The 25,626-nt window shown below is 40.3% G+C and overlaps 1 long non-coding RNA gene across 1 annotated transcript in view; it reads left to right on the top strand.

Annotated features, from left to right (window-relative positions):
• LOC122553977 overlaps nt 1-24,814 on the top strand; it is a 35,388-nt gene extending 10,574 nt beyond the window's left edge. Inside the window, exon 3 of the long non-coding RNA XR_006312888.1 lies at nt 24,614-24,814. This is a non-coding gene — a long non-coding RNA (uncharacterized LOC122553977). The remainder of the gene's footprint in view (nt 1-24,613) is intronic.
• The last annotated feature ends 812 nt before the right edge of the window (nt 24,815-25,626 follow it).

The raw sequence follows: 25,626 nt of genomic DNA, 5'->3' as shown, positions 1-25,626 counted from the left end.
TCTTAAGTATACTCCTACTGCCTTTATACACTTCTAAGGATTCACTTGATCTATCCTGTCTATATCTGACATATGTTTCTTTCTTCTTCTTATCCAAAACCTCAATTTCTTTAGTCATCCAGCTTTCCCTACATGTTACAGCCTTTCCTTTCACCCTAACAGGAATATACTGTCTCTAGATTCTCGTTATCTCATTTCTGAAGGCTTCCCATTTTCCAGCCATCCCTTTATCTGCGAACATCTGCCCCCAAATCAGGTTTTGAAAGTTCTCGCCTAATACCGTCAAAATTAGCCTTCCTCCAAATTAGAACTTCAACTTTTAGATCTTGTCTATCCTTTTCCATCACTATTTTTAAACTAATGGAATTAGGGTCACTGGCCCCAAAGTGCTCACCCACTGACACCTCAGTCACCTGCCCTGCCTTATTTCCCAAGAGTAGGTCAGGTTTTGCACCTTCTCTAGTAGGTACATCCACATACTGAATCAGAAATTTTTCTTGTACACACTTAACAAATTCCTCTCCATCTAAACCTTTAACACTACGGCAATCCTAGTCCATGTTTGAAAAGTTAAAATTCCCTACCATAACTACCCTATTTTTCTTACCAATAACTTAAATCTCCTTACAAATTTGTTTCTCAATTTCCCTCTGACTATTGGGAGGTCTATACTACAATTCCAATTAGGTGATCATCCCTTTCTTATTTCTCAGTTCCACCCAAATAACTTCCCTGGATGTATTTCTGGGAATATCCTCCCTCAGCACAGCTGTAATGCTATCCCTTATCAAAAACGCCACTCCCCCTCCTCTCTTGCCTCCCTTTCTATCTTTCCTGTAGCATTTGTATTCTGGAACATTAAGCTGCCAGTCCTGCCCATCCCTGAGCCATGTTTCCGTAATTGCCATGATATCCCAGTCCCATGTTCCTTCCCATGCGCTGAGTTCATCTGCCTCCCCTGTTAGGCTCCTTGCATTGAAGTAAATACAGTTTAGTTTATCAGTCCTATCTTGTCCTCTGCTTTGTTCCTGACTGTTTGACTCGCTCCTTTCCGCAACTGTACCAGTCTCAGATTGATCTTTTTCCTTACTATTTCCCCGGTCCACTCCCCCATCACCACCTTTCTAATTTAAGTCCTCCCGTGCAGCTCTAGCAAAGCGTGGGCAGCACGGTGGTAGTGGGCAGCACGGTGGCACAGTGGTTAGCACTGCTGCCTCACAGCGCCAGAGACCCGGGTTCAATCCAGTCTCAGATTGATCTTTTTCCTCACTATTTCCCTGGTCCACTCCCCCATCACCACCTTTCTAGTTTAAGTCCTCCCGTGCAGCTCTAGCAAATTTCCCTGCCAGTGTATTAGGCCACTTCCAATTCAGGTGCAATCTGCCATTCTTGTACAGGTCACTTCTACCCCAGGTGAGATTCCAATGATCCATAAATGTGAACCCTTCTCCTCTTCACCAACTCCTCAGCCACCCATACACCAGCTCTATCCTCCTATTCTTACCCTCATTAGCTCATAGCACCGGGAGCAATCCCAATATTACTACCTTTAAGGACCTCTTTTTTAAATTCCTGCTTTACTTTCTATGTTCTCCCTTCAGAATCTCATCCTTTTCCCTTCCTGGGACTAATGTCTTTGTTATTCATTCAAAGAGTATTCAGTGTATAAATGAAGTACTGGATTGATGAGCAAAGGCAACATCTTTGGAGTTAGTAAAAGGTTGTCTTCAATGTAGATTTTAGATTACATTGGCTAGTTGTCCAAAACTGTGCAGGTGGTGCATTTGATCCGGTTATAATGCATCAAAAAGATCAGCATAGGGCTGCTTTTGATTGCTATCTAGTGCTTCCTATGCAAAAGTTCTTGTGTTTACACATCACATGAGATTGTGATACACATCACAGTTAAATAGCTTGCTTGCTCTCAACTCTTGCACAAAAATTAGTTGCTTTGAAAAACAACCCTTACATAAAACTTTTAAGAAAAGATTTTAAGAAACAAATTGGCAGCAATCATTTGTCAAGGAAATGCTTCAATGTTTGCATTTGCTATTAAACTAGATTTTGACTCAGCATTACTATTGTTCTGAAGTATAAACTTTTACCATAGTCAGTGGTATTAGTGAAACTGAACACATTGTGAATTAAAACTACTTCCTTGTGCTCAAAGAACACACAACCCCACCTTGTTAGTTCATTCATATCCTCAGGGTTTCATTCATTGCCTGTCTTGAGTCTGTTCAATATCAATAGTGGTCATTTTTTCAGTTCAAAATGCTACCTCCGATTCATCTTCAAAGAGATTTTCTTTGTTGATTAGCTGACATAATTGAAATTGCTCTGTTGTTACAATCTTAAACTTATGAAAACTGAGGCTTTCAATGCAAGATTTTGTAACTATCACTTTAAAATATCAACAAACCATAAATCTGTTTGAAGTAGACAAAAATGTAGACAAAAATAGGGGATGATATCCTTCAATATATGTCCTTAACAAGACTAGCGATTTCTCACAGTCAGCAAGGCAAAGTTGTGTAAATGAGTTAATGAGCCAGAAAGATATACTGAGGAGACTCCTAGGTATGTATATACACCATAGAACTATTGAATACAACCTTCGCAACAATGACTGGCAATCGATCATTCATTACATTATGAATGATTCATAATGAAACCTATGTTATGAGGTGCACTATCTGCCTTCTGTGCATCCTAATGCTTATTAGAACTTGATAAAACACATGTAGACCTGGAGGCAACTGCAATTTCATAACAAAGACTTCCATTTGTATAATATGTTTTGAACCCTAAAGTGCTTCACGATGAATTATATACCTTAGAAGTGCGATCACAGTTGTACTAAGACATTCCGACATAGATCATTCAGCCCACCGAGTATACTCCACCATTCAATAAGATCATGGCTGATCTGATTACTCCATTTTCCCCATAATGTAGGAAACACAACAAACTCCTATGAACAGCTTTTGATAATAACCAGATATCTGTTTTTGTGATGTTGTTTCGGGGATAAATATTTATTGGATACTGGGGATAATTTTCCTGCTTTTCTTTGAAACAGTATCATGGGATCTTTTATATTCACTTGAGGGATCAGACAGAGCCTTGGTTTATTGCTTCCATCTGATAGGCAGCCTGTCCAGTATCACGTACAGCACCCTTGGTACTACATGGAAGGGTCAGCCTAGAATTCTGTGCTCAAATCCACGATTAGAGAGAGAACCTGAAATCTTTTTGACTCAGACGGAAAAAGTGAAACTTCAGTTGTGAGGATAGATTGAAGAAATTGGGATTGGTCCCCCTGGAGAAATAACGCTGGGGGGAGATTTGATAGAAGTTCTCAAAATCATAAGTGGCTGGAGATAGGGAGCACCTATTCTTGCTTGTTAAAAAAAGAACAAGAGACCATTGATGTAAAGTGATGTGCAAAAGAATAAGAATGATATGAAAAAAAAAACTTTTACACAGCAAGTGGTTAGGGAATGAAATGCACTGGCCTGGAAGTGTGGTTGAAGTATTCAATAGGGCATTGGATGATTATTTGGATAGAAATTGTGTGCAGAGATATGGGGGAAAGGCAGGACAATGACACTAGGTAACAGAATAGGAGAGGTATGGTGGGTCAGTGGTTAGCACTGCTGCCTCCCAGCACCAGGAAGCTGGGGTTCAATTCCACCCTCAGGCCTGTGTAGAGTTTGCACATTCTCCCTGTGGCTGTGTGGGTGTGCTCTGGTGTCTTCCCACAGTCCAAACATGTGCAGCTTAGGTGGATTGGCCATGCTAAATTGCCCATAGTGTGCATGGCAGGTAGATTAGCCATGGGAAATGCAGCGTTACAAGGATAGGATAGGGGGTGGTTCTGGGTGGAATGCTCTTCACAGGGTTGGTGCGGACTCAATGTGCCGAATGCCCTGCTTCTGTACAGTAGGGATTCTCTTATTCTAACTGCTGCAGGCACAGTGGGTCAAATGGTCTCATTCTGTGCCGTAACCGTTGTGTGATTCTGTGAGTGGTACCAAGCAAACTACAGCTGGCACTATCGGAAAAAAGTCTGTAATTACTCTGGATACCTTGAATATTTAACTTTTCCTTTGTATCCAAAGTTAATAGAGGTCCAGTCCTTCTCACTGTCTTTGTTCCTTGCTCACTCTGTCCCTGTTTCAAGCAGGGACTAATCTTCTTGAAAAATCTAGAAAATCTAGGTCATAGAATTTGGGTCTGAGTTGACTTTCCATGCACAGTACAATGGTTGCCTTGTTTCCCAAGGAGAGAGGACATCACTTATGTGGCACGGGAGGACTTGATCTTCCTGAGAAAGAGAGGAAAAGGAGAGGAGGCAGAGCAACAGAGCTAGTGAGGCTCTGAGAGTTGTCAATTGAAGTAGAAAACATACAAAATAGAAAGGCGATAGAAAATTTCCTGCTGATCGAAGAGGGAAAAATAACAATAAGATTCACCCATGGGCTCACACCAGTCTTGTTTTTTTAGAACAGAAGAACTACTCATACAGCAGTAGTTCTTCTGTACTTTACAATTTTACATATGTAATGATACAATCAGCACCATGTTTGCCTTCCATAACTATTTTCATTTATAAATGTTCTAATCTCTAACAGGTTTATCTTTCTGGGCACCCTAGGCGAATATAGTAAATAGTGGAATAAATGATTTGACACTGACAGCACCTTAAGCACTGAGAAGTTTCAAAGGCAACTTTATTTCAAACCACCGTTCCAAATTTTGCTGTAACAATATGAGCTCTTCAATGGAATTTAATATTTTATATGAGTTACAATCGGGTAAAATAATAGTTTTTACTCTGAGCTATCATGAACTTACTTCCTCTGACAAAACAATAATAGGTTTAAAACAGTGATAATGAAATAAATTTGGAGAATGTTGGAAATTTGTAATAAATGAAATCTCCTGTGAATGCACACACATCTGAAACAAGAAGATCAGTCAATTTTCTAGATGGATACCCTTTGTAAGATTTAAATGATAAATTTTATAGGAATGGTCAAAACACAAGGATCACAGGAAAACAGCCAGTCATAAAGGTGGTTTGAACTTCTTCAGACCTTAGCTATGTCAGCCTATTATCCTAATACCCTCTCTTCTGCACAGCCACCTTGCTTCTATTTTCAAACTGTTTCATTCACTTTTTATCTAATCTATTTCCATACAAAGATTGAGGTAATCTTTCAGGTTTAAAATAATCAGGTAAAATGAAACTTAATCCTCTTCATAACAGTTGTCAGTTTATCTGCTCCACATTCTTCACCTATTGTTATTTCGCTCTCCTACTATTCAGTCTTATCAAGTGCATTCTTGCCTTCCTGTTTCTGTTCTGATAAAGGGTCTCCACTCTTTCACTTTTTTACTTTTCAAATGCTGATTGCTTCATTGCAGAATTCATTGTTATCATAGGCTTTAAAATGTAATTGTTTCCCCATTATTCTGTTGTCTCCTGAGATGTTGACTCATACTTGGATATGGTTCCATTGATGCATGCTGCTATCTGAACCCCTCACATAACCTTTATCATTCATCCCAGACAGCCGACTATGACTCTTTGTGCTTGATTTATTTGCCTACTTACTGTTCTTTCAACACAAAGGATAAAACGAAAGGCTGATCATTAAAAAAATGAGTTCAGCTGCATGTCTACTGCAGCCAGAATACAAACAGCTGTTAAGGAACTTTGCTGCCCACAGTGCTCACACATGATGTGGTGCAGCCTCACTTGCCAACAGAAAGAACCTGGCAATTTCTGCCTTGTATGGCTATGTACAACATGCTAGACCCAGTAGGCAATGGGGAGGGTTGCAATGCCAAAACTGTCAGCACATCCTTATTAGTCGCAGATAATGTCAGATAATTTAACTGGCACATGAGGATGACTCATTAAAAATATACCTAATATGTAATCAAGCAGTAGAAAGCCCAACCGCAATTCTATACACTTTAATCACTCAATTTTATACTTGCTATGGGAATAATAACATCAACTTGGAAATGGTGCATGAGTCTTTCCAATACTCTGATGCCTAAAATATTCCACAGTGAATCACTACTATATTCAAATATATAGAATGGCTATATATTATACAGGATAAACAAGCAGTTAAAAGCCAATCATTTTGTAGTAGGTCAGCACAGAGACTTACTTCAAGCAGCATTTGTGTTACCAATGGACATAAAGTTATTCTGTAATTGTGAGGGGAAGTCAGTTACAATTGCATTGCTTGCCTGCACATAAGCACACGCAACAAGTAATCTAATTTAAATGCTTGAAATATGCTTCCTGTTTATTTCCCAGAACTACAACAACATCTATATTTATCTCTTTAACCAAGTAAAATGTCCAAGACACTTTACAGCTGTAATCAAAGGTAGATTTTGCCTGAAAGAAAGAAGGTGACATAGAAAAGGGGAAGGTATAGTTAAGGGAATTCTAAAGTTTAGAACCTAGCACAGCCTCTAGAGGTTAACCATAACAACCAGGATGCTTAAGTGGCCAGAATTAGATGAGCTTGGATATCTCAGAAGGTCTGGAGAAAATTGCAAAGATAGGAATAAGTGAGGTTATAGAGGGATTTGAAATTTAAAGGTTGAGAATTTTCAAATTAAGACTATCCTTCACAGTATAATCTTGGCTAATGAGCACAGGGAGCGATATGGGAACAGGACTTGGTACGAGTTAAAGCACACAGCAGATCTTTGGATGACCCCAAGTTTATGAAGAACAGAATGTGGGCAATCAGTCAGTAATGCATTGGAATAATTAGGTTGAGAGCTAATAGAAAAATGGATGAGCGATTCAAGAGGAAATGAGCTGAGGCAGGGGTGAAGTCAGTTAATATTACAGAATTTGAAATAGGGGGTCTTATGGAGTATGTGGTGGGCATGTCATCTTGGGATCAAGTAAAGTACCAAGATTACAAACAAAATGGTTTAGTCTCAAAATGTTGACAGGGAGTGGAATGGAGTCGGCCACTCGGGAACAGAATTTGGACTGGAGAATGGACAATGGTTTCGAACTTTCTATTTTTGAAATGCTGAAAATCTCTGGTGATCCAGTACCAGCTGTTGGCAAATCTGTCTGATAATTTAGCATGAACAGAAGAGTCAAAAAAGGTAATGATGAGATCGAGGTCTGTATCATCAGCATACAGTTTTTAAAATTCACTCAAATGATGTGGGCATTATTGGCTGGGCAGAATTGTCAAGTGAGCCCTTAAAAGTCTACCATATTGATGTGGGTTTGAACTCACATGTAGGCCAAACATATAAGGATGTCAGATTTCCTGCCCTAAAGGAGGTTAGTGAACCTGGTGATTTTTAAAAAAATTACATGCTTATTATTGGACTAGTATTTTTATTCCAGATTTTTATTGAATTCAACCTTCACCATCTGCCACAGTGGGATTCAAATCCATGTCCCCAGCACATGCAGCCTGAGGTTTTGGATTAGTAGGCCAGTGACATTATTAGTACACTACAGCATAAGTGAAAACCACGTGTAAAATCTCATGCCGTATTTTCGGATGATGTCTCCAAGGAACAACATGAAGATGAGAATTAGGAGCAGACCAAGCATAGATCTGAGGAGAATACAGAGGCTAAAAAGTGTAGGAATGGAATGGGATGAAAAACCAATCTTACTTTGTCTATGATTAGAATGGAACCAAGTGAGATTTGTCATCCCAGCTGGAAGACAGTGAAGGTATTGGGAGGTAGTGTGAGCCAGCAGGAATGAAAAAGAGAGAATTTATGGAAGTATGAGTTCAGGACTAATACAGAAGAGAACTTCACAGGAAGCTTGACCCAGTGGGCTTCTGAAAATCACAGAAATGAAAAGGTGAGGGTCTGTTGAAGTGTCCCAACAGAAATCAAATTATCTCAATCTTAGTGATGGAAGGGACAGGGAAAAGGGATTTAAGAAGAATGTTTGAAATAGAGCAAAGAAGCCAAGAGTTATCTTTACATACCAGGTTGATGCTGAAGTAATGAGCAGCTTAGCAGAAGGAAGTAGGATCTGATGGGGTTTTTTTGTAGTTTAGTGCAGGTTGCCGAAACCAACTCTCCAGCATATCCTTTCACGTTGAGATGGATGTGGATAGAGGACAGTGATAATGAAGTAATCAGAGTTAGCTCTTTCTGTAATTTATTTAACAGAATTAGTAAGGCCTTGTGAGATGGCAAGGTCGGGGGGGTGGCCATGGGAATTTGAAGGAAGCCAAGCATTGATCTGAAAGGTGAACACAGGATGGAGGGACTTAGGCTGGATAACAGGTCAGTGAATTCAGAAGATGAAGAGCAAGATGAGATGAAGATTGAAATCATTGGGTGAAGAGTCTGTGGGAGAAAAGTAGTGAAGTTCATTTGGTAATAAAACTTGAGAGAGCAATAGTTCAGTGAAATTTGAGGGGTGCAGCTGGAGTCATGATAGCAGCTTTTAAAAGCCATTGATCATTTTGCTTGAAGTCTTATATTGGGGGCAAATTTCAGAAGCTAAGAGCCAGAATTTGTGACTTGTAATCCAAAACCTCAGGCTGCATGTGCTGGGGACATGGATTTGAATCCCACTGTGGCAGATGGTGAAGGTTGAATTCAATAAAAATCTGGAATAAAAATACTAGTCCAATAATGACAAGGTCCACCCCCTTGGATGGTGAAGAGCTGGCTGATACCCCCTATTTTTGTTTTGACAATCTTCTCAATAGTGCTGGGTCATAGTATTAGACAGCATGAAAATATCCAACTAATCATGCCATCAGGTTTCCTAAACTGAACTAGTCCCATTTGTCAGCGTTTGGTCCATATCTGCCTAAACCTTTCCTATCAATGTACTTGTTCAAATGTCTTTTAAATGTTATAATTGCATCTGCCTCTACCACTTTGGCAACTCTGTACCTATGTTCTAGAAGTTAAAAAGCTGAAACTGATATGGAGGTCCAAACTAAATGTATTAAGTAGTCATGGTACCTCCCAACCTACTTTGCCCACCCCATTCTCACCACAGAGCAAGTGTGAGGGCAGTTAATGTCGCTGAAATCTGGATCTCCTGTGAGGTTCAGGGACTGAGGGAAATGCTCCCCTCCAAAAGTGAACGGAGAACAAGTGTGGCAAGGGGACAGCTAATTGCAAAAATGCAATCTCTCACAGGAATGAATGAAAGATGCTTGTTGGTCTAAGAAAGAAAGCCTGGGGATTCAAAGGTTGACTGAAGGCTGCTCACACAAATCAACTTCTAAGGAGGACAATGCAGCTTTCAGAATGATATAATTGTATTTAAATGATCATCAATATAAGGATGGAGCAGGGTCAATAGGAACAGATTTTTTAAAGTTGTTGGTGTCTCAAATGAAAGGAGTGTAGATACAATATTTAGATAGTTAAAGTGATTTAGAATTGAGGACAGAGTTCATCCAGAGATTTGTAAATCTATGGAATTTACATCCAGTTTTAATAATGACAGAAACTATCAACATTGTATTTTGGATTGTACATATGGATGAAAGAAAGGGAATCAAGTGGGAACAGAGTAGGTACATGTGATTAGGTTTAATTGCTCACATAGAGGGTATACACTGGTATGAACTAATTTGGCTGAAAGCCCTGATTCTTTGTCAGACACTGAACTCATGGTATGAAGCCACATGGGCAACTCAGCTAGGGAAATTTTGGCCTAATCCTTAAACATCACATCATGTAACCATGTCCATAAAGCTCAACAATTGCCAAGGGTAGATTTATTCACCTCCCAAAATGTTTGCATGTTCTGTTGACAAATTCCTCTGATTCCCCAAACTATTGAAAGCTCACAAGTCATTTTTTTTCTTGTCGATTAGAAAGTTGATTGGTTACTGAGATCTACAGAAACACAACTAATATGTTGAGTTCTAAAGCTGAATGAACTGGTTTTGACTGATTTAGAAGAATTAAGCCATCCACATAAAACCACTCTGGTGGCAGACCTGCCAATCTCTATTAGCTCACTCAAAATGATTGAGGAGAAAGTGAGGTCTGCAGATGCTGGAGATCAGAGCTGAAAATGTGTTGCTGGAAAAGCGCAGCAGGTCAGGCAGCATCCAAGGAACAGGAGAATCCACGTTTCGGGCATAAGCCCTTCTTCAGGAATGAGGAAAGTTTGTCCAGCAGGCTAAGATAAAAGGTAGGGAGGAGGGACTTGGGGGAGGGGCGTCGGAAATGTGATAGGTGGAAAGAGGTCAAGGTGAGGGTGATAGGTCAGACGGGAGTGGGGGCGGAGAGGTCGGGAAGAAGATTGCAGGTTAGGAAGGCGGTGCTGAATTCGATGGATTTGACTGAGACAAGGTGGGGGGAGGGGAAATACCTTGTCTCAGTCAAATCCATCGAACTCAGCACCGCCTTCCTAACCTGCAATCTTCTTCCCCACCTCTCTGCCCCCACCCCAGTCTGGCCTATCACCCTCACCTTGACCTCTTTCCACCGATCACATTTCCGACGCCCCTCCCCCAAGTCCCTCCTCCCTACCTTTTATCTTACCCTGCTGGACAAACTTGCAGGGGAAGGTGCCGGGAGTGGAGGTTGGGTTGGTGGGGGGTGTGGATCTGACGAGGGAGTCACAGAGGGAGTGGTCTTTACGGAAAGCTGATAGGGGAGGGGAGGGAAATATATTCTTGGTGGTGGGGTCCGTTTGGAGGTGGCGGAAATGACGGCGGATGATGCGCTGTACATGGAGATTGGTGGGGTGGTAGGTGAGGACCAGTGGGGTTCTGTCCTGGTGTCCCAAGTCCCTCCTCCCTACCTTTTATCTTAGCCTGCTGGACAAACTTTCCTCATTCCTGAAGAAGGGCTTATGCCCGAAACGTCGATTCCCCTGTTCCCTGGATGCTGCCTGACCTGCTGCGCTTTTCCAGCAACACATTTTCAGCACTCAAAATGATTAACTCACAATGCAAATTATTGAGATGGATGGTGTAAAACTTATACAAGTAGGAGGAAGCTTTTGCCAGGGCATTATCTATAACTTGCAATATCCTAATCCAGTGACATCACCTGTATGCATCATCATGAAAACCTTGCCTATTTGATGATTGTCCAGGGCCTTAACAAATCTGTGTGTGTCATCAATGAGACTCTGTAATTTGGCCAGCTGATAAAAGTGCTGTGTTCTCTTGAACCGTTGCCTCCTTCCCAAGAGAATAGTGATAAAAGCATAATGACGAAAATATAACTTCTTTTGCTTATTTCCAAATCATTGTTAGTCAAAGGTCTACTGCAACAAGTATTGTAACTTGAAAGGATTTCACTGCAAGAGTTCACAGATTGTGCTCATCTTATTTCCTGCACTCCTACCCTCCTCTCCTCTCTGTGCCCCATATATCTGGCTTCTAAGTTCTGGAATCCTTTCTTTAAGACAAGCTGCCACTATTCCCTCTTGAAGAGCTTCTTAAAGCTGATTTATTAATCCAATTCTTTTGTCGACTGCCCTACATCTTTGTTAAATGACATGTTGTCAAAATGTGTTTGATGATGCCCCTGTGAAGTTCTCTGAGAGGTTTTACCATTTAAAAGAGGCTATATAAATACAAATTATAAATGCAAATGCAAACTATTTCCCTCTCCTCTATCAATTCCTTCCTATCCTGTGTGAAAACAATCAGCTCATAAACAATGTTGAATCATAAACTGGATGGTGGCTCAGTGCTTAGCACTGCTGCCTCACAGCATCAGGCTCCCGGGCTTGATTCCACCCTTTGATGACCATCTGTGTGGAGCTTGCACGTTCTCCCTGTGTCTGCCTTGGCTTCTTCCGGGTACTCCTGTTTCCTCCCACAGTCCAAATATGTGCAGGTTAGTGAATTGGCCATGCAAGATTGCCCATAGTGCCCAGGGATGTGTAGACTTGGTGGATTAGACATGGGAAATACACGGATAGGGTAGGGAGTTCTTGGGATGCTCTGCAGAGGGCTGGCTTAGACTCAATGGGCTGAATGGCCTGCTTCCACACTGTATGGATTCTACGATTCAAAAACAAGCTCTCGTCTGGCCTTTTCCCTTTGTGCCCAGATTTATAGAGATATTTTGCTCTGAAGATTGTAATCGTTTTTAGAAAGAATGAACCTGGATTCAAGACCAGCCTAGAATCTTAAATAAAATGGATAATGTAACAAATGGTTTGGACTTTTGAAGGGCAGGGAATTGTGATCATCAAAGAAAGGATGAATGGGTTACCTTTAGCATTTAATGGCAGCATCAGGCGCTTTCAGATTAGAATCATGTTGCCATCTGTAAAATATAAAATATAACCTTCACCTAATTCTGCCTTTAGCAGTATACCCCATACTGCACATCCAACTTTGAGTTTCCTGCGCACCAAATATCAATTTGGCTTGCAAATAATAGTATCAAACTCATTCCCAAATTAGCAACAGTTTTGTGCTATTAAGGAATTACATTGAGGCTGCCTCAAATTCATTTTGTACAGCATCCAACAAATCCATCAAAGGGATTAATTTTTCATCCTAACAATCTGGCCTGGATTTAAAATCAGTTCCCAGAAAGTTGTTACCCCAACCTTTCCGAAAGGCTGGAACCTTGGAATCATCTTTCAAGTCAATAATTTGAAGATAGTAATTTGAGAGAAGTCAACTTTTTACTCCAACTTAACAGTTTTAAATGTTGTCAGATTCTTCAATATTGTTCAGTCAGATGCCTCCTGTGATAATTAGTTTTTATGGTGAAATGTTTCACTACACATTGGTTCCATTAACATTTGCAGCCAAATACTTTTTAAGTGTCACACCTACTGGGAAATCTGAGTGCTATTGAGTTCTTTTTTTCCATAGCCACAGTAAGAAAGAGGAGGAATTAGCATATGGTGCAGAAAACTTGGCAGAGTGTTGTACTGATGAGTAACCCATTGAACTGAAGCATTTAAACTAATAATTTCCTTTTAACATATTGGATGTTTGACTCAATCCTGATTTATATCTTAAATTAATAAAGGAATGCTCACAATTCACAAATGTATAACCTGTTATATGCTCCCAGCACTACCTTCTTGACATGTGGTTTCTAATTGAACCCATTATCTACAGCTCTGCCTGTCATGGTCTACCTGCCTGCAATTACAAAAGTAGCATTTTGCCTTAAGCCATATTTGATATTTGTGGACATAGATAAAAGCTCAGAGATGTGACAGGAATGAATACTGTGACAAATCAAAGCATGAAAGGAACAGCACAGCACCTATTCAGTCCCTGCAAACATTATTTTATTCCTGCACCTCATTGTACAAAAAATACAATACAAGCAACAATGCTGTTTTGAAGATTTTGTGTACAATTGTTTAATAGAATTAAAAGTGTGCAAATGAGCAATGGCACGATTAACATGGCCAGTTGAATTCAGATGTAGAGATGTTATGTGAAAGATATCCTAGTTAAATATAATTTACTGTCAGTTACTATAAGGAGTTGTATATTTGATCAACTGCATTTTCAGAAAGCATCCCATTCGGTTTTATTTGTGAGAATGATGTCTAAAAGGGATATCTTTTAATTATTTTATATTTTGTCTTTAGATGTAATGTGAATGTGGCTAGTAAAAGGGCTGATATGCTGAGAGGGGGAAGTTGTCATTTTTCCACCAATTGTTTCTCTTATTTCCTGAAGGCATTGTATTGCTGGAGTTGATCTTAGTGGTCTCAGGTATTTTCCACCACTTTACACAAATGAACATTCTTCATGGATGAGTGTAGACAGGGAGGGTGGGTAAGCTCTGCAAGCACAGAGACATCAGGATTAAACCCAGTTCCCTTCTGTGTCAGCTGTAGTTCAGTCGGTTGTCACTTCTGAATCAGAAGACTCCAGATCTAAATCCCACTCCAGGGCGTGACCACAAAATTCTAGACAGTATCTCCAGTGCAGTGGTAAGGAATACTGCACAATTAGAAGTACATCTTTCTGGTAATCATGATTTGGAGGTCCCTGTGTTGGATTAGGGTGGGCAAAATTAAAAATCATACAACACCAGGTTATAGTCCAACAGGTTTATTTGGAAGTACTAGCTTTCAGAGCACTGCTCCTTCATCACAACCACTTGATGAAGGAGCAGTGATCCGAAAGCTAATGTTTCTAAATAAACCTGTTGGACTATAACCTGGTGTTGTGTGATTTTTAACTTTGTCTTCCTGCTAAGACATTAAATCAAGGCCCCATTTGCCTGCTTCAGTAGATCTAAAAGTTCCAATTGCACTACTCATTATCCCAGTTGTATTAGAAAGTGTCCAAATGTACCACCCTTTAGGAACAACTGACATTGCGTGCTGTTATATTTAAATAGGATATTTCTCATGTCTCATTTCCACATCAGAATTCTGAAGTCCATGTGAATAGTGACTAATGGTTAACTTTTAATCATCATCACAAAACAAATCATCACATTGGTGTCTCTAGGAAAATGCTGTGCATGAATTAGCTGCTCCATAACAACATCTACTAAGTCTGAAAATCCAATTTATTGGTTGTGAAGTAGCCAAAATAATCAAGCAAGCTAACGGAATGTATCCTTCCTAAGGTGTTGCACCCAAACTGTAGCGTAACTTCTGCATCCTTTTATTCTATTCCTCTATATATAAAGGCCAGTGCCCCGTTAGGTTTCTTGATTATTTTGTAGCATTTTAGAGATCTATGTACCTGAACCCGCGAAAGTGTTTGGACATCCACAATTAACTTGACACCATCAAGAAAATACCTTGATATTCTTTCATCCAAATTGGACAGCATCTGTAGTATAACTGAGAACAGAGTCTTCAAAGATAGCTCCTGGGTTTCTGAAAATGCTCTTATGTGGAACAATTCAATCCTTGGTCATCTGTTACTACAATTTGTCCCTTCTTTTCTACTGTTAAAATGCCCCTCCAGTTACTAGGAGGTGTGTTTTAATCCTCACAATGAGTTCAATACATGGCAACCATTGTAAATTCCTTGTATGAGACACTATTTTTAGGCCTCACTCATGCTTGTGCACTGCACTTTCAAATCTTACAATGATTTTTGTAAGTGGAGCAAAAATGTCTGAGTAATGGGAGCCAGTTGTTGAAAGTGGGCTGTGTGGATGTTGCAGGAGTTGGATAAGTGTAAGCCTACTGACCTCTGATGTTGTGGGAGTGTGTCAGATTGTGAACATGGGAGATGAGCTGGTCACTGTGAACAGAAGGCCTTTTATTCAATGTTCTGGCTTCAAACTGATAAGAATCAGCACAATCCCTTCACCCTCCCAGCCCTGGAGCTGCAATGTGTTTTTCAGGCCACAAACTGTTGGTTCACACATCAGTCTTCACTACCATTGCCATTTCTCTCTGGGGCTGCTGAGGGAGCTGCTACCTCGAGGCTGTTTCCAAACACTGTTCATAAAAGGTTTATTGACCGAGTTCCGCTACACATCCAGCATCTGCTTTTACAGCCACATTGCTGTATTCAATTTATGCATCTCAGTAAAAGCAGACATTTACTATTAATATCTCTGCTCACAGTCCATCTTGTTAATGTACCAATTACACTATTGCTTCTTTTGCTTAAAATATGATGAGGGGGGGGTGAACTGTCTCCCTTGTTATATCTCACTTGTTGGCCACAATTAAACTTAATGCTTTTTTTAGTACAAGCCTATACCTCTGTCCAATAAATATGAATTTGACTAATTTCTACTGTCACAGTAAAAACAAACAATTATAAGGTGTTCTTGAATGAAAGAGCAAGTTTATAATCTGCTAATCCTGAGAAAATAAAGAAGATGTAACATATATCAAGCCTACACACAAAGGGATAGTGTCTTGTACAAAAGGAAGATGAAAGATGTTTGCAATTCAAAGTCCTTAGTGGGTCCTTGAGATGGACCCGTGACCAGAGCCTGTTTATTTGGTGTAGCTGGAAAAGCACAGCAGGTCAGGCAGCATCTGAGGAGCAGGAGAGTCGATGTTTCGGACATGAGCCCTTTATCAGGAATGTGGGGGTGGGGCTGGGGGGAAGGTAGCTGGGAAGGTGATAGGTCGAAGCAGGTGGGAGATGATGGTGATAGGTCAGTGGGGAGGGTGATGGAGAAAGGTGGGAAGGAAGATGGACAGATAGGACAGGTCAAGAGAGCGGTGCTGCATTGGAGGGTTGGATCTGGGATGGGGTGGGTGCAGGAGAGATTTGGAAATCGCTGCAAGAGGTGTAGAACGTTCCCCCCTCATCTCTGTCCAAGGCCCCAAAGGATCTTTTCATATCCGACAGGAATTTTCCTGCACATCCACCCACCTCACTCACTGTGTCCATTGCTCTCGATGTGGTCTCGTCTACATCAGGGAGTCTGGATGCCAAGTTATGGAGCGTTTCCGGGAACATCTCTGGGACACACACACCAAATAACCCCATTGCCCCATGGTCAACCACTTCAACTTCCCCCTCCCACTCCCCCAAGGACTTTTAGGTCCTGGACCTCCTCCAGATCCAAGTCACCCGATGTCTGGACGAAGAATGCCTCATCTTCCACGTTGGGACCCTTCAACCACATGCCATCAACATCAACTTCACCAGTTTCCTCATCTCCCCTCCCCCCACCTCATTCCAGATCCAACTCTCCAACTTGGCACTGCCCTCTTGACCTGTCCATCTTCCTTCCCACCTATCCGCACCATCTTCCCCATTGACCTATCACAATTACCCTCCATCTAAATCTACCTATCACCTTTCTGGCTACCTTCTCCCCAGCCCCACCCTCCTATTTATCTCTCAGTCCCCATCACCCCTACATTCCTGATGAAAGGCTTATGCCCAAAACATCAAGTCTCCTGCTCCTTGGATGCTGCCTGACCTGCTGTGTTTTTCCATGGCCTCCCTTTTTGACTCTTGACTCTCCAGCATCTGCAGTCCTCACTTTCTCCGAGCTGTTTATTTGGTGTCTTGGATCATCAGCAGTAGTGAAAATTTCAGTTATGTTTTTAATGCTTGATGTTCTGATGTTCCTGTTTAATCCATATTGTTAGCAAGCACCTTCTCTTGTTGATTAAAGCAAGAGCGTGCTAACAGAGCTTGCTTCTACAGACTCTGCCAAAAACAGTTTCTTAAAATACAAGCATGATTGTGTGTTTCTATGTCTAAACCTATTGTCTCCAAGCTTGAGAATTGCGTGTGTTCTTTTCATCTCCAATGTGTAAAGATTCTCATCAGGGTATAAAATAAGAATTGGACATGAGGGTTTCTTTGGACCTCTCTAAAGAGAGAATGGCTTGCTTCCCTGTTTTTGGATGAAAAATGAATTTCAGTTTGACTGTGTAATCCATATTGAAGTCTGATCAATTGTGGTCAGATGATGCTGGTAACTACTTTAAGGCAGTACTTTTGCTTCTCTTTCAAAACACTTCAGTCCATGACAGTTCCTGGTATTAAATCAGATAGCGGGTTTTGAGATGATTTGTAGCTCAGGTTGAGGCTCTGGATGTAGGATTGCTCGCTGAACTGGAAGGTTCATTTTCAGATGTTTCATCACCATACTAGGTAATGTCTTCAATAAGCCTCTGGATAAAGCACTGCTGATGTTTCCTGCTTTCTATTTATATGTTTGTGTTTCCTTAGGCTGGTGATGTCATTTGCTGTGGTGATTTCATTTCCTATGGTGATATCATTTCCTGTTCTTTTTCTCAGAGGGTGGTAAATGGGGTCCAAGTCATTGTGTTTGTTAATAGAATTCTGGTTGGAATGCCATGTTTCTAGGAATTCTTGTGCATGTCTCTGGCTAGCCACCAGGATACATGAACATCAACTAGCCACAAAACGACATGAACTTCTCTCACTAGTATCCTTGCATACAGATAAGGAAGAACACCACTTCGACTGGGACAATACATCCATCCTAGGACAAGCCAAACAGAGACATGTACGAGAATTCCTAGAAGCATGGCATTCTAACCGGACCTCTATCAACAAACACATTGACTTGGGCCCCATTTACCACCCCCTGAGAAAAAGAACTGGAAATGACATCACCACGGGAAATGACATCATCAACCTAAGGAAACGCAAACATATAAATAGAAAGCAGAAAACATCAGCAGTGCTTCGTCCAGAGGCTCACTGAAGCTGTTACCTAGTATGGTGACAAAACATCTGAAAATGAACCTTCCAGCTCAGCGAGCAAATCTACATCCATTAAATCAGATGATGAAATTCAGAAGTCAATTGTCCATATTTTACATCAGGAGGAGAAAGTGAGGGCTGCAGATGCTGGAGATCAGAGCTGAAAATGTGTTGCTGGAAAAGCGCAGCAGGTCAGGCAGTATCCAGGGAACAGGAGAATCAACGTTTCGGGCATAAGCCCTTCATCAGGAATCATTCCTGAAGAAGGGCTTATGCCCGAAACGTCGATTCTCCTGTCCCTTGGATGCTGCATGACCTGCTGCGCTTTTCCAGCAACACATTTTCAGCATATTTTACATCATTAAGACAAATGGTAATTAAACTTTTTAGATTTCCTCTCACTAAATATTTCAGAAGTTTCTTATCAGTAGATTTAAATTTGCAATTAAGCATCAAAATATAGATGTGAAACTAAATGTCAGGCTCAGTTGTCTGGACAGCTGGTTTGCAATGCAAAGTAACACCGACAGTGTGCATTGAATTCCTGCTCCGGCTGAGATTACCATGAAGGACTCTCTGCTCCTTCTGAACCTCGCATTTTGCCTGAACCTCAGGTTAAACCACCACCAGTCATCTCTCTCTCTAATGAAAGATCAGCCCTATGGTCTGGTCAAATTATGATGACTGTAAGAGACTGATGATTACTAATCTAATTGAAAAGAGGTACTTCAACCAAAATTTTGAGACCCAGTGGACTTTATTTGTGTTTAAGATCTGTGAATCCCTGGACAGTTAAAGAGATTTCCAGGGAAGTTTGCAAAATTATTTCCAGCAGCTGTGAGAATGAGCAACGTGTAAAGGAGAAGTACAGAAAAAAAAAACCTGTGGATGCTTGAAATTAGAAACAAAAACAGAAATTGCTGGAAAAACTCAGCAAGTTTAGCAGTATTTGTGCAGAGAAATTAGAGTTAATGTTTCAGGTCCAGTGACCCTTCTTCAGAACTTAAGCTCTGAAGTTCTCATGTTCTGAAGAAGGATCACTAGATCCAGAACGTTAGCTCTGATTTCTCTGCACAGATGCTGCCAGATTGAAAAGATTATCCATAAAAATCAGGAATTGTTATTCTTCCCTGTTTCTCTTATGATTTATGTGACATTGGAGCTGGTACATCTGACACTAATGTCTTGTCATGCAGGCTGATATCCCATTGCTGGAGCTAAAAAAAAAGCTATATATTCCACTTTGGCCAGTAGAGAGACCCAGGGAGAGTATGAAGTCCTGGTTGATTGATTTGATTTGCTTTATTGTCACATGTACCCAGGAAAATGAAAAGCTTTGTTTGCGAGCAATACAGGCAGATCATTGTAAGCAAGGAGAGACAGATCTTAGGGTAGAACAAACTTGGATAGAGTGCGGCGCACAGGTTACACTATACAGGACATGTGCGAGCAAGATCAATTAACAAGATCAATATTATTTGAAGTTAGAGAGTCCATTCATCAGTATAATAACGGCAGGGAAGAAGCTGTTCTTGAATCTGCTGGTGCGTGTATCAAGCTTCAGTATCTTCTGCCTGATGGAAGAGGTTGTAGAATAGCATTACTGGGGTAGGATGGATCTTTGATGATGTTGGCAGCCTTTCTTCAGCAACGAGAGGTGTAGGTGGAATCGATGGATAGGAGGTTGGTTTCCGTGATGGTCTGGGCTGTGTCCACAACCTTCTGTAGTTTCTTACGGTCCTCGGCAGAGCAGTTGTTGTACCAGGCTGTTATGCACTCAGACAGTATGCTTTGTGGTGCATCTGTAAAGGTTGGTGAGGGTCCTTATGGACATGCCAAATTTCCTGAGCTGCCTAAGGAAGAAGAAACGTTTTTGTGCCTTCTTCATCTACTTGGGAAGTCCGGAACAGGTTGTCGTCACTCCTAGGAACTTGATGCTCTCAACCCTCTCCACCTCCCCTCCGTTGATGTAGGTGAGGGCATATTCTCTTCCTTTCTTTCTGAAGTCAATGATCAGTTCTTTAGTTTTGCTGACATTGAGAGAGAGATTGTTCTCAATACGCCATGTCACTAAGCCCTCTCTCCTTTCTGTATTCTGCCTCATCATTGTTTGATATCTATCCTATGACAGTGGTGTCATCAACAAATTTGTAAATGGCTACTCAGTTGTGCTATCTTTTCAGAAAAGTAGAGGATTCTGATCCATGTACAGAAAAGTCTTTACAGAGTTGTTAGAGCTGTTTGACTTCAAAGTATCATACAGCCAATACTAAACTCAAAGTCTCTTTTTCACTGTTGAAAAATTATGTTAACACAAATTTAGCGTAAGAGTAAATATCTGACTGGCTATTCAATCCTCATCATTTCTTAACACTGTACTAACCAAGCTGCTGCCATCAACAGCCAGTTTAAATGGATTGACATACAGTAGTTGGAGGCTGCTAAAACCAGTTTAATAGTCAGTACAGATTTTAAGTTGTCAAAGTCACCTTGATGTTTCTTTTTCTGTTCAAATTTCTTGTCTTTCTTTAACAAACTTGACCAGAGAGTTACTGCAGTGCTGAAATTTGGATCAAGTAGCCAATAAAATCTACTCATGGTCATATATCACAAAATTTCATGTTTTGACTTTAGCACAGGAAAATCCACAATAGCCCTTATTTTTGCTTCTCTAGGTGCTAGTTGGTTTAGTGTTGCCCTATTAAGTCATATCATTGCTTCACCACCTTCAATTTTGCCAAGTTTGTGACTGACATTGGCTCTTTGTAACCACTCAATTATTCAAGCAATGTAATTGGTTCTCAGGATTGACTGACCACAACTAATGTGTCAATATATACAACAATTGTGTAATCCTTCAATGACCTTGTTAAATAATCATTGAAACATTTGCTGGCACCTTTTCATTCCAAACAGCATGACATTATATTACTAAAGTCCACCACGTACTACAAAAGCTGATATTTCTTTGGCTGTATCAGTAGTGAATTAATCCAGCTGATATTCTTCTAATAAGTCTATTTTTGTCACAAAGTTTTCATGCTCGTCCAATCCTCTCAATACAATCATCCAATTGTGGAATCAGCTGTGAATCTGCCTTTGTTACTGTGTTGACTTTGCGATAATCTATAAACAATCCTTTCAGCACCACCATAATAGGTACTATTATAACTCAGTTACTATGATTCAGTTTAATAATATCACTCTGCATTGCAAACTAGCTATCCAGCCAACTGAGCTTACCGACCCCCTTCTATATGGTCTATATTCAAAATTCTATTTATATTAATGATGAGTTGAGCCCAGAGAACACATTTGCATGATTTTGCTTTTGAACCACTTCCTACGCTTTGATTTGATATCAAAATTAATCATTATTATTGCATCAGGATTGCCAATGGGCCTTGCCAAATTTATCAATGGTGAGATTTAAAATAAATACAGTTGTTTCTGAAAATGTAGGAAAGGGTAAGTGTAAACCGATAAGTGTAAAGCCAAAAGGATGATTTCAGTTTTAAATACTATTCATTAGATTTGAGAAAGGTTGGAAAGATAAAGAGAAAAGAATGCTCAGGGGCTAACAGACATCTCCAATCACAGAGAGTGATTAAAGTGTTAAATAGATTGTAACCTGCTTAATGGAAAACTGAGAGGTAACAAAATAAATTTGTCAAAATAACACAATAGAACCAAAGAAACTGCAAACAGTAAAGTGGGATTAAGGACATACATTATAATTTATAAATATATTTATGAGTGCTATACTTTTTATTATTCATTTATGGGATGAGGGTGTCACTGGCTGGGCAACATTTATTGCCCATCCCTAATTGTCCAGATAGCATTTAAGAGACAGCCACATTGCTGTGGGTCTGGAGTCACATGTAGGCCAGACCAGGTAAGGATGGCAGTTTTCTTCTCTGAAGGGCATTAATGAATCAGATGCGTTTTTCCAAAAATTCACTCCTTGTCATCATTAGACTCTTAATTCCAGACTGAATTCAAATTCCACCATCTGCCGTGGCAGGATTCAAACCCAGGTCCCCAGAACATAATCTGGGTCTCTGGATTAACAGTCCAACAATAATACCACTAGGCCATCACCTCCCCATCAATGTTCTAATGGAAATTAATTTAAAATAGAAACATAAGTGACACATGAATTTGTCAATCACGAGAAAAGAAACAAATTAGCACTGAATTCTGATGAGGGATAGTGTAACCTGTGGCTTAGATATTAATATTTTGCCTCAAGAGTTGTTCCAGAGACTTGAACACAATAGTCTAGGCCAATGTCCTGATCAGTACGGAAAGAATAGTACGGAACTGTCAGAACAGTTTCACTGGGATAAACTGTTAAACTGAAGCTGGATTAGTGGTGCTGGAAGAGCACAGCAATTCAGGCAGCATCCGAGGACAGGCAAAATCGACGTTTCGGGCAAAAGCCCTTCATCAGGAATAATTGCTGTGCTCTTCCAGCACCACTAATCCAGAATCTGGTTTCCAGCATCTGCAGTCATTGTTTTTACCTTGTTAAACTGAAGCCCCTACCTTCGCTTGGCCAGTACACCCCCAAACCTTTCTCATTCACAAACTCATCGAAATGTCTTTTAAATATTGTAACTGTACCTGCATTCACCACTTCCTCTGGAAGTTGATTCCACCCATGACCCACTCTCTGTGTAAAAAGACTTGCCCCTCGTGTCCCTTTTAAATCTTTCTCCTCTCAACTTAAAAATATGCCTCCCAGTTTTGAACTCATCCATGGTCGGAGAAAGACACTTGTCATTCACTTTATCTATGCCCCTCATGATTTTATAAACCTAAATAAAGTCAGCTTTCAAATTCCTATGCTCCATTGAGAAATGACCAAGTTTTTCTCGCCTAGTTTTATGTCTCAAACCCTTCGTGCCTGGCAACATCCTGGTTTATGAATCCTTGTTGGATCAAAGGGTCTGTTTCCATGCTGTAAGACCTTATGACTCTAAGTGCATGTAAAAGATCCTATGACAACTATTTCAAAGGAGGAGGGAGTTATCTTGCTGTCTTGGCCATCCCCTAACTGACATTATCCAAAAAAAAGTATCTGGTTTTATCACTTGCTGTTTTTGGGAGTTTGCTGGTTGCTGTACCTTCTATAACAGTGGCTAGATTTCAAAAGTACAAATAGAGAAATAACAGATGGAGTTTAATCTGGACAAATGCGAGATGATGCAATTTAGAAGATCATATTCAGGTACAAATTATACAATAAATGGCAGAAGCCTTAGGGCATTGACATCCAGAGAGATCAGGTGGATGTAGGCATGTTAGCAATGTTTTAGGCATTTCTTGATAGACACATGAACGGGAGGTGAACAAAGGGTTAGGAACTGCATATGGGTAATAAGTAGCGGGTCTAGATAAGGCTTTGGAATTTGCACAGTCTTAGTAGGCCGAAGGTCATGTTCCTATGCAGTATTGTATTATATTGTACATAATTGACTCTAAACAATTAGTGAAATGTCTTGAACTTGTGAAAGATGCTTTCTTGTAGTCTTTGACCCAAAAGTATACTTGCTTCCAATCCCCAGCACTGTAATTTATCAGATTATCCAAACCTTTCATGTGTATTATTGTCATGTGATATAGCTCAGGCAGTGTCATTACAGTTTTGGTATGAGCCAGCTGTTTTTTTTCTAGGTATGATGTTTAAATTGTGTAGTAAATGAAAAGGTTTAATGCTGACATGCATTTTTTTTGGAGTCAGTGTAGGTTCACTGAAATAGATCACTTAAATTTACCTCTTATCCTGCCAGTGCAATTATTTAAGTGAAATCTTGGAACATTGTCAGCATGTCAAGTTGCTTGTTTTAGTTCCTGGGCTGTTAATACATGCTGCCTCCTTGTGGTCTTTTTCCCACATTACTAATAATATTTATTTCACAAATAAATTGAAACTGTCACTTTCCCAAATCAAATGAAAATGGACTGTTTATTAGTCGATTACTACCTAATTTAAAATGAACACACAACTTCTAGTTTTTTTTTTAGATTAGATTACAGTGTGGAAACAGGCCCTTCGCCCAACAAGTCCACACCGACCCGCCGAAGCGAAACCCACCCATACCCCTACATTTACCCCTTACCTAACACTACGGGCAATTTAGTATGGCCAATTCACCTAACCTGCACATCTTTGGACTGTGGGAGGAAACCGGAGCACCCGGAGGAAACCCACACAGACACGGGGAGAACGTGCAAACTCCACACAGTCAGTCGCCCGAGTCGGGAATTGAACCCGGGTCTCTGGCGCTGTGAGGCAGCAGTGCTAACCACTCTGCCACTGTGCCACCCACGGTTTTATTGTCATGTACCACAATGGAATTGTTTTGATCAGCACTAATTCAAAATGTTATACAGTATAGTACACACAGCTGTCAGATAACTTGATGCAGATTAATGTTCTAACATGATCCTCTTGTCCCCTCCATGCCTAGGACACTCTTATATGCTCTACACTGGATATCATTTCTGAATACAGAATGCAATGGTTTCCATCTGGCAATGCTAGAAATTCCAGATTAAGAGGATGCAGCTCCTGGGATATTACAGAAGATTGTCCACAGGCAATAATTTTTAAATTATCTAACCCTTTGGAGACACAAATTATAACAAAGACAAATAGAAAATAAATATGTTAGAACACTAAGTCAGTTGTTGAATGCCAGTTATTGATGAATGTTTAGAGTCTGTGATGCAGCAATATATTAGTAAACACTGAAAACACACAAGAAAATCAGATTGGATTCGTAAATGTTTGGCTGTGACTAATGTATCTATTTGCTTTTTTAAAGGAAATCAAGCTGTATAAACAAATATAATCCAATGGAACCTGCATCTATGTTATATTAAAGGCTTTCAGTTTTAAAATTCCATACAATATCGAATTCTAAAATTCGATACAAATGCTACAGGAAGGATAGAAAGGGAGGCAAGAGAGGAGGGGGAGTGGCATTTTTGACAAGGGATGGCATTACACCTGTGCTGAGGGAGGATATTTCCGGAAATACATCCAGGAAAGTTATTTGGTTGGAACTGAGAAATGAGAAAGGGATTATATTATAGACCTTATTGGGATTGTATTATAGACCCCCCAATAGTCAGAGGGAAATTGAGAAACAAACTTATAAGGAGATCTCAGCTATCTGTAAGAATAATAGGGTAGTTATGGTAGGGGATTTTAACTTTCCAAGCATTGACTGGGACTGCCATGGTGTTAAATGTTTAGATGGAGAGGAATTTGTTAAGTGCATACAAGACAGTTTTCTGATTCAGTATGTGGATGTACCTACTAGAGAAGGTGCAAAACTTGACCTACTCATGGGAAATAAGGCAGGGCAGGTGACTGAGGTGTCAGTGGGGGAACACTTTGGGGCCAGCGACCATAATTCTATTCGTTTTAAAATAGTGATGGAAAAGGATAGACCAGATCTAAAAGTTGAAGTTCTAA

This window comes from Chiloscyllium plagiosum, chromosome 10, assembly GCF_004010195.1.
Source record: "Chiloscyllium plagiosum isolate BGI_BamShark_2017 chromosome 10, ASM401019v2, whole genome shotgun sequence".
Lineage (NCBI taxonomy): Eukaryota > Metazoa > Chordata > Chondrichthyes > Orectolobiformes > Hemiscylliidae > Chiloscyllium > Chiloscyllium plagiosum.
Note: the sequence above shows the minus strand (reverse complement) of the source record. Positions and strands in the feature narration are given on the sequence as shown.